We start from the raw sequence: 14,316 nt of genomic DNA, 5'->3' as shown, positions 1-14,316 counted from the left end.
TGGCTGGGGAAACTAAGGTTTCTTCAAGCCTCGGGATGGGATCCAGGATAAGGTGGGAAGTCAAGATGGAGCTGTATGGCCAGAGGTAGAACATATGCCTGAGGTCATCTTAAATGATACTAAGCAGCAGCCCTGTGAGATGTGGCCACCACTATGACCACCACACATACTCCCTGTGGTTTTACATTCTACACAAAACTCTAAGCTGCCACCTCTTTGGTGTTCTGTTTAAGCAGAGTTACCATCATGTAGGAAAGCACATGGCTGTTTCTGTCATCTTTACAATGAGTCATGAGCTGCGTGTGGTAGGCAGAATTTTAAGATGATCTCCAAGGAGTAACACCCCTGGTGTTACTCTTGTGATTATGTTCCTTATATTTTGGCAAGAGGGAGATGATCCAGGCAGGTTTAAGCTACTCACATGAGCCCTTTAGAAGCAGGGAGTTTTCTCAGACTGCAGGCAGAAGGAAAAGTCAGAGAGATTTTAAGGGTGACAGGAAGTTCCTGGGCCTCACTGTTTTGAAGATAGACGGGGACATGTGGGAAGAAATGCAGGTGGCCTTAAGAAGCTAAGAGGGGCTCCAGCCAACAAGGGAATAGGGACCTCAGTCCTACAACCCCACAGAGTGGAATTCTGCCAACAACTAGAATGAACCTAAAAGTGGATTCTCCCCAAAAGCCTCCTAGTTAGAGCCCAGCCTGGTGGGCGCCTTGATTTTGGCCTTCTGATGCCCAAAGTAGAGAACTAAGTTAAGCCTGCTTGGACTTCTGACCCACATAACCATGGAATGATAAATGAGATTGTTTAACATCACGGAATTTGTAGTAATTTGTGATTAACAGAAAATTTTTTACTATGTGTGGGCACATTTGGAGTGTGACTAAATTTTCTGTTTTGTAGTTTCACTTGTCAGTTCTTTTACATGTTCATTCTAAAATGACAAGACGTCTGAGGCAGAGTAATGCTGTCTGTGTATAGATAGATGATAGGCCTGCCTGTGTATCATGAAAGCCCTTTGGCTGTTTTTTGGAAGGTGGGGTTTGCAGCTTGGGCCCACCTACCTTTCACGGTCCTTTCTATGTGGAGACCATTAGCATACATGAGAGGGTAGCTGAAGGAACCCCAGGACAAGACCATGGCCAAAATGCCCTGACCTTAGATTCAGTTTTATGTCTTAAATTTACTCTTTGAAATCATTCAGCGAAATGTACTTTTTACAATCTTAGTTTTTATATTTTGATATCTCCATATGACTCTGGTACATTTGAGCCTCCTCCTCTAAAAGAGTTGATAATCTGCATAGTTTGTTTTTATTCAACTTATTTTTATTCTGTAGAATACTTGAAGTGGTTTTGGGAGCCTGCGAGGACAGTTCCATAAGTTTAACGCTTCCATAATAGACATTCCAGATGGCTTAACCATTTAGGACAGGAAATGCGGATCCCTGCCACAAGAATTTTTGGAAGCCCTGCCATTTTCTCAGGATATGGCTGGGACGTGGGCCAGACCCCCAAAGGCTCAGACTTCTGCTAATACCTCCTTTTCCTTGCCGGGTTGCCAGAACTAGAGGAAACATTTTTATTTTTATTTTTTCAATCAGAATGAAGTTATACCATCAGCCTGAAACTTTTCTGTAGTCTTAGGGGTCTGGTGCAGTGCAGCTGTTCTTTCACTGTAGCTAGTTGATGCATCTTCAAAATCCTTTCTTTTCAGTTCCTGCAAAGCGTAACTCCTCCCTTGTGATCCCACTTCTGCCAGAAGAATGAACAAGCACCACTTAGAACTTTTGACCTGGTACTTTCTGTGCATTCGAATCCATTCCATGCAGAGAAAATGGCCTTTGGCATCACTAACTTTCCCCTACTCATCAACTAACTGGTATGATATAAGGGTCCCCCTGCAAGGCAGTGTGGCAGGCACTTGACTTAGCCAAGACAGAATCGTCAGGCAGGCATTTAGACTTTCTTATTAAACCTTAGGTATAGCAGCACAATTCCCCAGCTCCATAAGGGATCCTACTAAACAATTCTGGCCTGTCGGGCCTTCCCTATACCTCACCAACAGAACCTCTGTCTGTTTGTGAAAACTACTTTTTGAATGGGTAGGAGCTATGGATTTAAAAAGCCTTATTTTGCTATTTCATGGAGTACAAAGAGAGAATTGGGCTATTGAACAGAGTGACCTTCACAAACAATCAGCATTGCAAATAGCATCTCAACCAGGGGACAGGGTCAAGGCAGTGGTGGGGGAACAAGAACTTGGTGGTCTGAGTCTCCATGAGTGGAGGATGGAAATTCAACATAAAAATGTCCTGCTGCTGAGCTCGAACATGTGATGGTCACACACCTTTTCTCCTTATGCTAAGAGGTATTTGCTTTCCTATTTTACAGGTTGTGAAGCTGAAGTTCAGAGAGAAAAGTTTTGAGCCCTAGGGATATTTCCCGTTAGGCGAGATTATGTAAGTGCCTATGAAAAGGTATCTCTTGTGGTCTTAATTTTTCTCAGCAGCTCTGCATTCAGTCACCTGATGAGTTATATATGGTTGTTTTTAGTCAACACCCACTCCCATTTTTCCCCTCCACCAAGAAGGCCTTGGGGTCATAATGCAATTTAAAAAAGAGCATAACTTAAGTGCATGGCCATCTATTGATATCAGAGGAATTAACTGAACATCATGTAGCAACCCCAACAGCTGGATTTAAAGGTGGGGTCATTTTTGATTAAGCTCTTGTCTTGGCCCTTTTTATTCTTAAGTCAAATTGTAGCCCTTCTTCCTTTCTTACAAATCCTCAAAAAATTCTGCTCCCTGAGTGAAAAGATGCAGAGCTCTGATATTAGTGATTAACTGGGAAAGAGGTAATAAATAGGCAATGGGTGTCATTATTTTGTACCATCATCCTGGTTTCTTTCAGGAAATGTGCAAGGCTAGAGCTGAGATAGAAACATGGTTTTGATTATGGGAACTTTATTTACCCTATCTGAGCCTCGATTTTCTCACCTGCAAATTGAGACCGATACTATTGACCTTGGAGAATGGTCGTAAGGATTGAGATAGTGCGTATGTATAACCTTTCACAGGTCTTGCCATGCACTTATCATTTATTAAATATCATCATCTATCATCTTAGTTCCCACCCATGACCAATGAACAAACTAACCATTCTTTGCTGAATATCACCAGTGAGCTAGGTGCTTGGAGAAGAGAAAAAAGAATATCTGAATGTCATCCTTGAAGAATTTTCAGTATGCTTAGAGACAAGATAAGGAATGACACAGAAAAATAAAAATCCCTGGGTCAATTTTTGCCCCATCTTTCCCAGTGTCTCAATGACATATTCAATGCCACCTCTCATTTCCAATGAGCTATATTTTCTTGTACAAACATCAGTTCCTATTATGGTGAGGAAAAGGCCTTTCTGTGGACAACTTCACTTTTTGCAGTGAAACCTGCATTTACCACACGCCCTTGAATCCTTCTGTGGTGAGTTGAGCACGTCATGAACACTTAGTGTTTAATCGATCATACACTCTGTTAGGGTGTTCATTATAGTATTCCTTCTAGCACATGATATCAATAGATGCCCGTGCACTTAAGTTATGCTCTTTTTATTATTAATTACAGAAAAGATAAATAGTAATTCTGGGACAGTTCCAAGAGAAAATATTTGTTACTAAAATATTTAATGATTCGGTTTCTCAACTAATGAATGTTGAGATTCCTAAAGCTTTCTTTAGTAGGAATCCCAAAGCACACAGCTCCTCCCAAAGGGAATCTCCAGCTCTAGATTGTGGATGGCTTTTTATAGTTTGGATAGTTCTTTACAAAGACAACAAATAAGTTATGCAGAATCCAGGAAAACCACATATACACCAAAACAGTTAAACAATAAAGTTCCAATAAGTTGGCAATAATGGAAGATTGCTTTCTTGTTTTCTTCTCTCATCCTTTTCATTTTTCTCTTTTTTTTCTTCCTTTTTTATTCTAGCAAGATTGCTACTTTAACCATGAGAGTTCACTAGTGCAATACCCATAGGAAATAGCCACGAAGACATCAAAATAATGAAGATACTTTAAGGCACCAGTCAAATCAAATGTCTTTTATTTTTGCCTCCTAAAAACAAGGTTCATAATACACAGAACCTCCCAACCACTGCTATAAAAACCTGTCATGGTGGTCAGATGTGAGTTTTGGACAGGAAGATACACATTGACAGAGCCTGTTTTTATCGCATCTCTACCTAATGATAACAAAAAAGATAAAAATAGAACAGAAATAATAACTATCATTTTCCATTTTCACTGTATACTAGGAACTGTTCTGAGTGATTTATATTTATTCACTTCTAAAATTGTCACTACTCTATGAACATTTCATTTTACAGGTGAAGAAACTGAGGCACAGAGGTTAAGTAACCTGCTTGGGGTTATCCAGTGCAAGATAGCAGAGCTGAGTTAGATAACTCTCCCTGGCAAGAGAAGTGCAATTAAAATAACTATTTGGTCATATGCAAACACGGAAAACTAGTATCATTCTATGCAAGAACATCAACTGAGAGGTGAGGATGTGAGCAAGGACATGAGCTCTCTATAGCAGACCTGTAAGGACTCGTGTGTGGGGCAGAGGTAACGCAATGTATAAAATATAACTAGATTAAGATCACCAGAGTAGAATGGATGCAGCCAGAGAAACTCTCCTGCCATCACTGAGACACTACTAAATCTAATAAGTTTTTCATATCTGTGACAGGTGTTGCACTTGACTCCGTATATTGCACTGTGAACTCTGTAAGAGAAAGAGCCATGAGCATCCTTCATGGGTTCTCCGTCAGTAAATTATGAGCTCTTTTAGGTCAAATGTTATGCCTTAGTCATCTCTTGCTTTTCCTTTCCTTTGAATCCAGGGCTAGCAATAGGCTTGAATGGCGTGTATCAGCTGGTCAGGAAATGGCAGATGAAATGTTGAGTGCCTGTCAGAGGTTCAAAAATACAGAAGTACTTTGCAAACATTTAATTTTCTGATAAATTAAGGAAGATGTGAGATACACATGGAGAAATAACTGGTTATCCTTCACCAAGCTCTTCTGCCTAGCGTGGCTTACACTCCTGTTTACAGTGAGCTTTGTGGCTGGAAAAATGGGCACAGTATATAAATATTTAAAGAAAACAGAGAAGAAAAATAAATTGTAAGGTGATTAATGGAGTTAATTATCTAATTATATAATAATGGAGCATTATGTCAAAAGTACTTCATTAAAAAAAGAACAATTACCTATAATTAAATTTTAAATTTGATTGAAGAATGTTGAATTCATTACCGCGTGGAGGAGCTCCCAGGATTACTCCTTTCCCCTATTAATTCTTTTTCTTTCAGGGTGAGGTTTCATTTCATTTGTAAACTTTCTTTATTTTAATAGAAATTTGTATTTAAAAAATATTCATCCAAAGACAGAATCAGCTACAGAAAAGGAGTTACAGTGTTAGAGGATGAATGATTTGTTCATTACCGTAAAAGGCAGTGCTGGGGCTAGGAGCTGGATAGCTCACCAAGAACAGCTCTATTTGTCATTATCTCCCTCTAAAATGGGGATATTTTGGAAGAATGCCAAATACCACCCACTTGAGAGCAGATACTCCGGTAACCACCGAGACAATTGAAGGACATAGAAAGTATATTTTTTGTCCTTCAGTGAATACCCTCTTGTGTTAATTCTGTACACCTGGGTGAGGTACACTATATAGTTGAGACTTCTGGATCGTTTATCAGTTTTCAGATTTCCCTGGAAACTGCTTAACTGTAGCCTATTGATAATTGGTAAGCAGAAAGTAATCGTTGCATTTGCTATTGTAGTAGTGTGGGCGTCTATCACCACTCAGGGGAAAGGAACAGGAATTGGAAAGCTTTATTCCCAACGCTCCCCTAAGTGGCTTGGACAAAGCACAACTTCGCTTGTTCTTTCTGAGAATTCACAAAAACAGTATGAGTGTACGTTTCTGTCTACTGGCTGTCAAACAAGTGATATATGTGACACTGCATCTGAGAATCCATAGGTAATGTCTGTGTATAAGTTATGAGGTCAGAAAGGCCTGACTGATAGTTGCCTTGTCCTGGATACCAGCTAGCATGACATGGATCCTTTTCAAATGCTGAAGTCATGAGGCACATGTTATGTTTTTCATAATTCCAATTGCCATCAAGAATTGTCGATGACTTAGAGAGAACATTGATTTTTCTGGTGGTGTTTACATGCACGCTTTCTGCAGCCATTAGTGGTCCTCATAGAATTGATAGCTTTTTGAACCGTGTCAATGAGATTATTGATTCTTGGAAGGGCCTTAATCTAGGAAAACTTTTTAAATGTTTGCTATCGGCTTTTATTAACATATAATGTAGCAACAGGATTGAAAAATTCAAGTATTGTGTGATTGCCTGGAAATCTCCAAGTAAAAAATCAATGTAACTAATCTATTTAATAAGTCATGAAACACACACGCACGCGTGCATGCGCGTGCGCACACACACACACACACAATGGGGGGAATTCAGTTAAGACTCATTATCAAGAAGGCAATTTTGTGTGAACGTGCTCTGTTGTGCCAGCTAGTTTTCTGGCCACTTCCTTGTCCTTATGTGCCCAGCCATCTTCGCCAGAATCTAACATACCAAACACTCAGTGGCTCCTCGAGGGCTCCTCATTTCCACTTCCGGCCCTTCTTTCATTGTCTTGTCACCTATAAATTCCCAGTCCCTTCATCTCCCCATTCTCTATCTTCTTCCTCTAATAACCTAGCAGATTGGAAAACATTATCAGTCAGCTCTTTAAAATTCTATATGAAGTATGCATCCTGACCATCGAGCAAGAAAGAGAAGCTGCAATATCTTCATGAACACGGGCTTAGTAATGGCTTACAATGTCTAGGGCACCAGGCATGGAAAAGTCAGATAGGATAATTTAGGAAAAAAAAAAAACAAGATAACTAACATTTAAATGTCCAGAGTGATAGTAAATCAGACACGAAGTGCTACGGGGCACGGCTTACTTACCACAAAATTAACAATGAAAAGAACGACCCACAAGTATCTCGCTCCCTCCAGCACACACTTTCAATTAAAAGAATCTTGTTCACCTCTTTTTCTTCAGTACCAGAGAGAGGGAACACAGTGTAACCTTAAATAGCCATATCTTTTTTTTAAAAAAAGAAAAATGTTGACATAGGCAAGAGAAATTAAAATGTAGCATGGACAATAATCTCGTCACAGTGAGGAAAATCTCTCAAGTAATAATTTTGGAATTCCTACTAAGTTATCAAAAAGAGGAGAAAAAGCCAATTCCATTTCTCTTCGCAAATCCATTTATCTCCAGTTCTATGGAAAACAATAAAATGTATTATTAAGGCGGATAAATCTGGGTGTCCCTTGGTGATAATAGAGACATGAGGGGAAATAAAACGGGGCGAGAAAATGGGATCGCTTCTATATCCAAATTTCAAAATGGGTGGCTAAAGGGTAACTAGTGGTTACAATGCTCTGATTTTTAGAAAAGCCTATTGAGGCAGTCTCAAAGTCTTGTGGAGTTAATCTGAGCTTTAGGCATCTCAAAAATAAGAAGATAACAAGGCATCCACCAAGCAATGTCTCTCTTCATCATGCAATGTCTACGGAAGCTTTACCTACTATACACACACACGTAGTGTATATGTGTGTGTGTATACACACACACACACACACACACACACACACACACACACACATATATATATATATATTTTTTTTTTTTTGGCAATATTGGCAGTCTGGACAAGAGGTGATAAAAGGCTACATTCTGCAGGGTACGGAAGGGTTAGCCAGCTCTCCCCAATAAATGCTAAGGCAAATACAATGCTGCCCACATAGGAGACCATCTTTTCTCTATACTGGACATATACATATGATCTATATCTATATAATATATACTATTCTAGGTGTAGAAAGGTAGAAGAGATACGGGTGATTCAGATTTGAAACAAGATTTGAAACAAGGTTTTGTGCATGGATGCATTTTTAATCCTCACCGACCAAGCATCCTACCCAATGGCAGAGCACAGAAAGCTGTGACATATGTGTCCTGCCTTTGCTGCCACGTTCGTACAAGTATTTATCAGCCACAGAGTAGCTAAAGGTAAAGTCCGACAGTCCTGGTGGTTAGAGGGGAGGCGTTGTTGCACTAGTGTGGCAGAGGCTGGACTAGACTTACACTAGGAAGGGAGACACTTGCTGGGAGGATATGGGATGGTTGTGAACAACGAGCTCCCTAAAAAGCACTCCACCAGTGCACTGAGACTCTCTTTCTCCTCCCCGAAATGCCTGAAATCATTAAGATGCCTCTCATTTGAGTGGTGCAGGGTGCAGTGAGAGGTATATGAAGGCATGTTCCTAACAAGCTGCCTTTACTCCACGAGAAAATTATCCCATTATGGAGGCAGCAAAGCCAGGGAGATTTCAGCCAGAGCTATGACCTACAAAGTTCATCATCTGTCACAAAACCATTCCCTAGAATTAATTTCATAATAAACATAATGATAAACATATTGTAAAGTGATTTACACACAATGTTCCTTGCCTCTCCTTTATCATTTGTAATCCTTGTGACACCTTTATCATATATGTACGGTTTTACTCGTTTTGCAGATGAAACAACCAAAACCCAGAATATAAAAGTTGTGCTTTAAATCACTCAGTTCATTGATGTAGAGCCAAAAATAGGACTCAGATATCTTAATGTGATTTTTTATTTTTAGTAATCCCAGAAATGTTGATCAGAATACCTACATTCTAGTCCTGGATCTGATTCCAGATCACTGATTGGCTTTGGACCAGCTATTTACCCATTCTTTGATTCTCCCCATATTTAGCAAGAATAAGATGAGACGGCTAAGCATTACTAAGTCAACCTCCTAAGTCAATCTATCCTACAAAGAAACAAATCTAACCATTCACTTTCTGATCTCTCCAAGGCAATGGATATTCTTGAACTGAAATCAAAGACTTAAATTAAAGAGCTGAAGCTTCTGTGGGAGGATGCTGAATACTACCAGCTGGTCAAGGAGTAACTGGTAACTATCAAATTTTAAACAAGTTTTGAAAATTTGAACATATGAGCAATTTACTTGTTATGAGCAATATACAATGTTAATATTTCATTTATTCAACTACTATTTACAGAAACAGCTGAGCTAGACATTTAGAATATTAATCAGGTATTAACATAAGATTCTCACAGTTAGTGAAGCTAGCCAATTAATGTTGATGTAATATGATTTGTGGTACAGGTATGTATGTATATATGACATTTCTATGTAGGGATTTGTCAGAAATTTTTACAAAAGAGTTAATGTTTAAATGAAATGTAAAGTTATCATGAGTGATTATATTAGATATAGGTGTGGAACTAGGGGGCATCAAAGCAGAGGAAAGAGCATATACAAATGCACAGAAAATATATATGACTGTAACTTAAAACACAGATTTAGAAAACCTCAAAAATTGTGGTAGGACTTGGTTGTAAGATACTTTTTTTTTTTTTTTTTACCATGCCAGAGTGTTTGGGACTTATCCTATAGGAAATAGATAACTGGCAGAGTTTAAAAGAACATACCATCTTAATTAAAAAGCAAAACAAAAGAAACAAACAAAAACACTCTCCATTGAGTTCATTCTTTTATCAACATCTATGAAGTTTCTGAAGTCATGCTATCTTCTCAAAATGGATAATCATAGAATACAGGAACTCACATATGCAATCTTACACCCAGTTGCTGAGTTGCTTTTAACAGTTATTTTGTCAATAAGAAAACAGTACAACTATGACCAATGAGAAGGGTTAAGAATCACTAACACACTTAAGGAAGAGAATATTGGGGAATAAACCCTAGGAAAGCATTTAAAGGACTTTGGGGACTAAGAATGATCGAAGATTGACTTTTCCTGGCTACCTGTCACTTTGTAATACTCTAAAACATAGACAAAACCAAAGCTACGACATGGAGTAGAAATGACTTGATGACATAATACTTTTTCATCTGAGTTTTGAAAGCTCTTGGGACTCTTTGTAAGAAGACTGAAGACTTCAAACAAAGATCAGGCAGACTCCGGAATGGCCCATTTTAAGTGGGACGCAACAGAAGTGAGTCATTCTCCAGGGAAAGGAGAGTGATCCCTCTCAGAGTCAGGCGCCTGTCTGTGTGGTGACCCCTTAGAACTGATGGCCTGCAGGCAGTTCTGGGGCTTTCTCCAGGCTCGGCCATCAGGCCTCTGCTGAATGAGCCCACCCACTCTCTCTGGATCCCTAGGAAGATGAGTAAATGTCACAAGTTAAGAAAGACAAGGCTACTAATATTCAACTTGATGTCACAACTGTGTAAAAAATGTGGAAGAAAAAAGCCCATCCATCCATTGACGTCTTACATTTTTCTGGTGGACTAGCCAGTTACACAGAAATATGTAATTGTCCTGAAAGGTCTTGCTCTTGGAAGGTGCCGACGTGTCAGAAAAGCCATGACGAATGCCACAGGGGACTCAAGCAGGCAAGACCGTGAAGGCGGCAGATGCAGGAAGGCTGGGGATGATGCCATGTCAGCGTTACCACATTGTAGATGAGAAAGAAAAGAAAATAAAAAAGATTCTATTGACACGGGGTTCCCTCTCTAGCCGCAGCCTAGTCTCTGGCCCATACTTCTCATGCTAATTTCTGGAAGGGTTTTCCGCTCTCTGTCTAGTTTCTTTCCCTTTTATTCACGACAGAGATGCACTTTTCTGGTTACCAATGACCTTCGTATTGCTGAAGCCAATAACTTTTTGAATTTCTTACCTTACCAGACCTTTTCTATGGCTTGGTATTATACCTTCCTCCTTTTTATGATAATAATAGAATGATAGCTAATATCATTGAATATTAAATGTTTGCCGGGCATTGTGCAATGGATTAACATTCCACTTTTTAATTTTAGTTTTTATTTTATTTTTTACCAAGGTGTAAATGTGGCGTATTCCCTGGTGAACAGATAAAGGCATGTGCCATACAGCAGGAGCTGAGTACAGAGTTCTCTTGAAACTCTATTACCGAGGGACCACCCTGTTGAAGACTACGTCACTGATTCCGAACCCCATTTGCTGGTGGTACTGAGGCTCTGATCTTACTGCCCTCTTGGCTGAGTGGCTTTAGGAAGGGGCCAGAGTTCCCAGATAAAGAACTCGGAGAACCAGGAACTAATGCATCAGGCACTAATAGATGCAGATAGGCTATGACACACCGATGAACTAATAATTTTAATGATGGCCTATTTCCTTTCCCATTCCGCTTCTCTCTGTGATAACTTTTGCTCTGAACTTTGTGTGACCACACAGAGAACAGATCGGCTAAGACCATAAGCCATCACTTCACACACAACTTCAGTTCTGTTCTAGGGAACGAGGGCTGTACAGATAGTCCGGGATAGGTCAATGAGGCCCAAATGAAACAGAAATGAAGCAGATTTGTTGATGTTGACAGGCCCTGACAGAAAAGAGGGAAATGACAGATGCGGCGTAAATGCCAATGACTATGTCCTTTGGGCTGGTACAGACATGCAGCCAGAGCTCTAAACCTCTGAGGCTGCATTGCAACTACACACAGCTCCCCACGTGCTCTGGGGCCTCCCTGTGTCATTAAGGCAGTTTCTTTGTAGTTTTCATTAGCGTGGATAATAACTTGCTAATGTGTTTGTTATGTTGTGTTTCAATCTGCTGCATGCTTTCTCTCTCTTGGCCTCTAATGCTATTTACCAGAAATACCTTTAAGTCTAACTAAAATAAAATTTCATCAGATTTATTTCTACTTAGGATGTTAATTATCCAGAATAATAATACATTTTCTCTTCGCATTCATATATTAATGTGACCACATTATTTTCACCCTTTTTTTGTTGTTGTTGTTGTTAAGCAGGAAAATAATGAATTCGGGGAAAATCACTTTGCATAAAATGTCCTGAGTCTTTTCCCTGTGCCTGGAGATATGAATTTTGCAAGATTATCTTCTGAGGAATCAACATTTCTGCTCAGTACACCTGTGAGTGCAATCAACTGCGGTTTCAAAATGGTCCACATGGATCGCAATAAGAGCATCTTTTGTCTGATTGTCTCTGAAGTGTTATGCCCACTCTATGAACCTTGTGGACGTTATCCCACTGGATTTTCATAACAGCTCTTCCAGGTCAGTATTATTAGCCTTATTTTATACATAAGGAAATTGAGCTCAGAGAAATTTTAAAAACTTTCCAAGACTGCACAGTCAATAAGAGGTAGAATCAGTTTTTACACTCATATCTTTCTTACCCTGAAGCTAGTGTTCTTTCTCCTGTGTCATGCACGCTATCTCTGCTTTCACACTTCATCACTGGTGTCTGAGTTTGGGAGCTTATGGTTTTAGCTTTAGGTGGAGGGAGGAGTGATCTAAACACATACAAAAAGGTAGTTAACGTGCAGAACACTGCATGTGCTATTTTGTGTGGAAAAGACTATCAGATAAGTAGTAGTTCAGAGAAACAAGAGCTTTGTAAACCGAAGGGGCCAGGAGTAAAGGCTGAACAGAACTGTCAAACGTAGCTGCTGCCTTTGTGACCAGAATATAAATATTAAATGAATTAATTAAAAAATGAATGATACTGTGTATGAGTGTTTACCATACCCTTGAGCTTTGTAAAAAAAGATTGCAGGCTTACTCTCAAATTTGAATGAAAAATATGTCAACGGTGTTAGAAATAATAGCCCTGGGATTATCTTTTGTACTAGTTTTTAAACCTGGATGTGTTTTGGAATTGCTTGGCTGTTTCAAACAATGTGCTCGGGCCACATCTTATACCAATTATTTGAGAATCTCTAGGGCTGGTACCCAAGGATCAGTAATTTTAAAGCACCTCAGTTGATTGCAATGTGAGACCAAATTTCAGATGCAATGGTGGAGTATTTTGTCTTCCAGCAGAACATGACACTGAAGTGCCCGATATAGGGTAGAGATTTATTTGGAGACTTTAGAGATCTGGAAACTAACAAATTTGAACAAAGTTGACTTCTCTCAAAATACAATCTATGCCACATTTCAGTGACATATTAATCACAGTTACTGACTAATTAAATATATTAGTAAGAATTAAATATAAGAAAAATGGACTGACGTCAAATACATTTGCAAAATGCTGGGTTAACCACACAGGGGTTTTTCATTATTGATGTTTTTGTTATTGTTTTAACCTGAGGTCTTTTCAGAACGTTTAAAGTTCTAGCATGTGTAATAACTATCAAACAGAGATGTAGTATGTAGTGCTTTCTAAATTTCTCTCTCTCTAAAAATATATAGATATATATGTATGTATATATTTACATTTGATGTAACTAATGTTTCATGGAACATTGGAGCACATTCTAGGAACAGCAACAACAAAAAGTCAATAAAGCCAACCACAACTTTGAGGTCTAGGCAGACCATGTGTTTTTTTAATATATTATGTCGTTTGATTTGATACAAACAATACTATGATTAGTTATTAGCAGATGCATTTTATGGATGAGGAAATCGATGCTCTAGTGGTTAAATAACTTGCTCAATCAAGTTCACACAATGATTAACAAAGCTGGAATGCAAATCGGGTCTTAGGATTGGTGGTCCAATAATATTTCTTTGTATAAACAGCTTCTGTAGATATTCTCAATAAGGCCCCTTGCCACTCCAGGTTCAGCATAACTGCAATTCTCCTATTCTGTCAATACTGACCACTGCCAAACACTTTCCACTCTTTTAGGCAGTTCAATGTTGAGTTTAAATTTTCCTATTGCAAACTTTCTGGCTTTTGTTTATCTGACTAAATATACTTCGTGTACATTGCAAAATATTTGTCCATAATTGCCTTTGGCCCTTTTTTCACACTCCTAAGAAACCCACTATTCTACCCATGCTTCCCATTACTTACATCCCTTTTCCTGCCTCCCAGAGCTCTTAAGTTCTTAGGTATTGTCTTCAAACACTCCAGTGACACTGACTCACTTTTTTTTTCTTTTAATGATTGAGTGACTGTGCAGGGTACTGCGAGAATATGCATGAAAACTTAATTATATTTCCTGCCTCAGCTGAGTGAACGGTGGATAGAAAGATGACTCTGCCTATGGTGTAAAACATCACAGAGATCAGATCGGTTCTCCGGCATTTGCACATGGCTGATAATCAGCTCTCCCCATAAACAGGCAGACAGATGAAGCCAGTTATCTGAAAAGGTGTCAGCGTCCTGTTAGCATCTGCATCCTTCTTGA

At 39.1% G+C, this 14,316-nt stretch overlaps 1 protein-coding gene across 1 annotated transcript in view; it reads left to right on the top strand.

Annotated features, from left to right (window-relative positions):
* The window catches only part of TDRD15 (tudor domain containing 15), a 635,306-nt gene extending 623,044 nt beyond the window's left edge, over positions 1–12,262 (top strand). The window contains exons 17-20 of the transcript XR_005658332.1: positions 1,715–1,879; positions 2,392–2,459; positions 8,994–9,092; positions 11,960–12,262. The gene's annotated coding sequence lies outside the window, so the exon portion shown is untranslated. The remainder of the gene's footprint in view (positions 1–1,714; positions 1,880–2,391; positions 2,460–8,993; positions 9,093–11,959) is intronic.
* Positions 12,263–14,316: the final 2,054 nt, after the last annotated feature.

The sequence above is a fragment of the Pteropus medius genome, unplaced genomic scaffold (genome assembly GCF_902729225.1).
Source record: "Pteropus medius unplaced genomic scaffold, Ma_sr-lr_union100, whole genome shotgun sequence".
NCBI classification, from domain to species: Eukaryota; Metazoa; Chordata; class Mammalia; order Chiroptera; family Pteropodidae; genus Pteropus; species Pteropus medius.
This window is presented reverse-complemented; position numbering and strand designations above follow the sequence as displayed.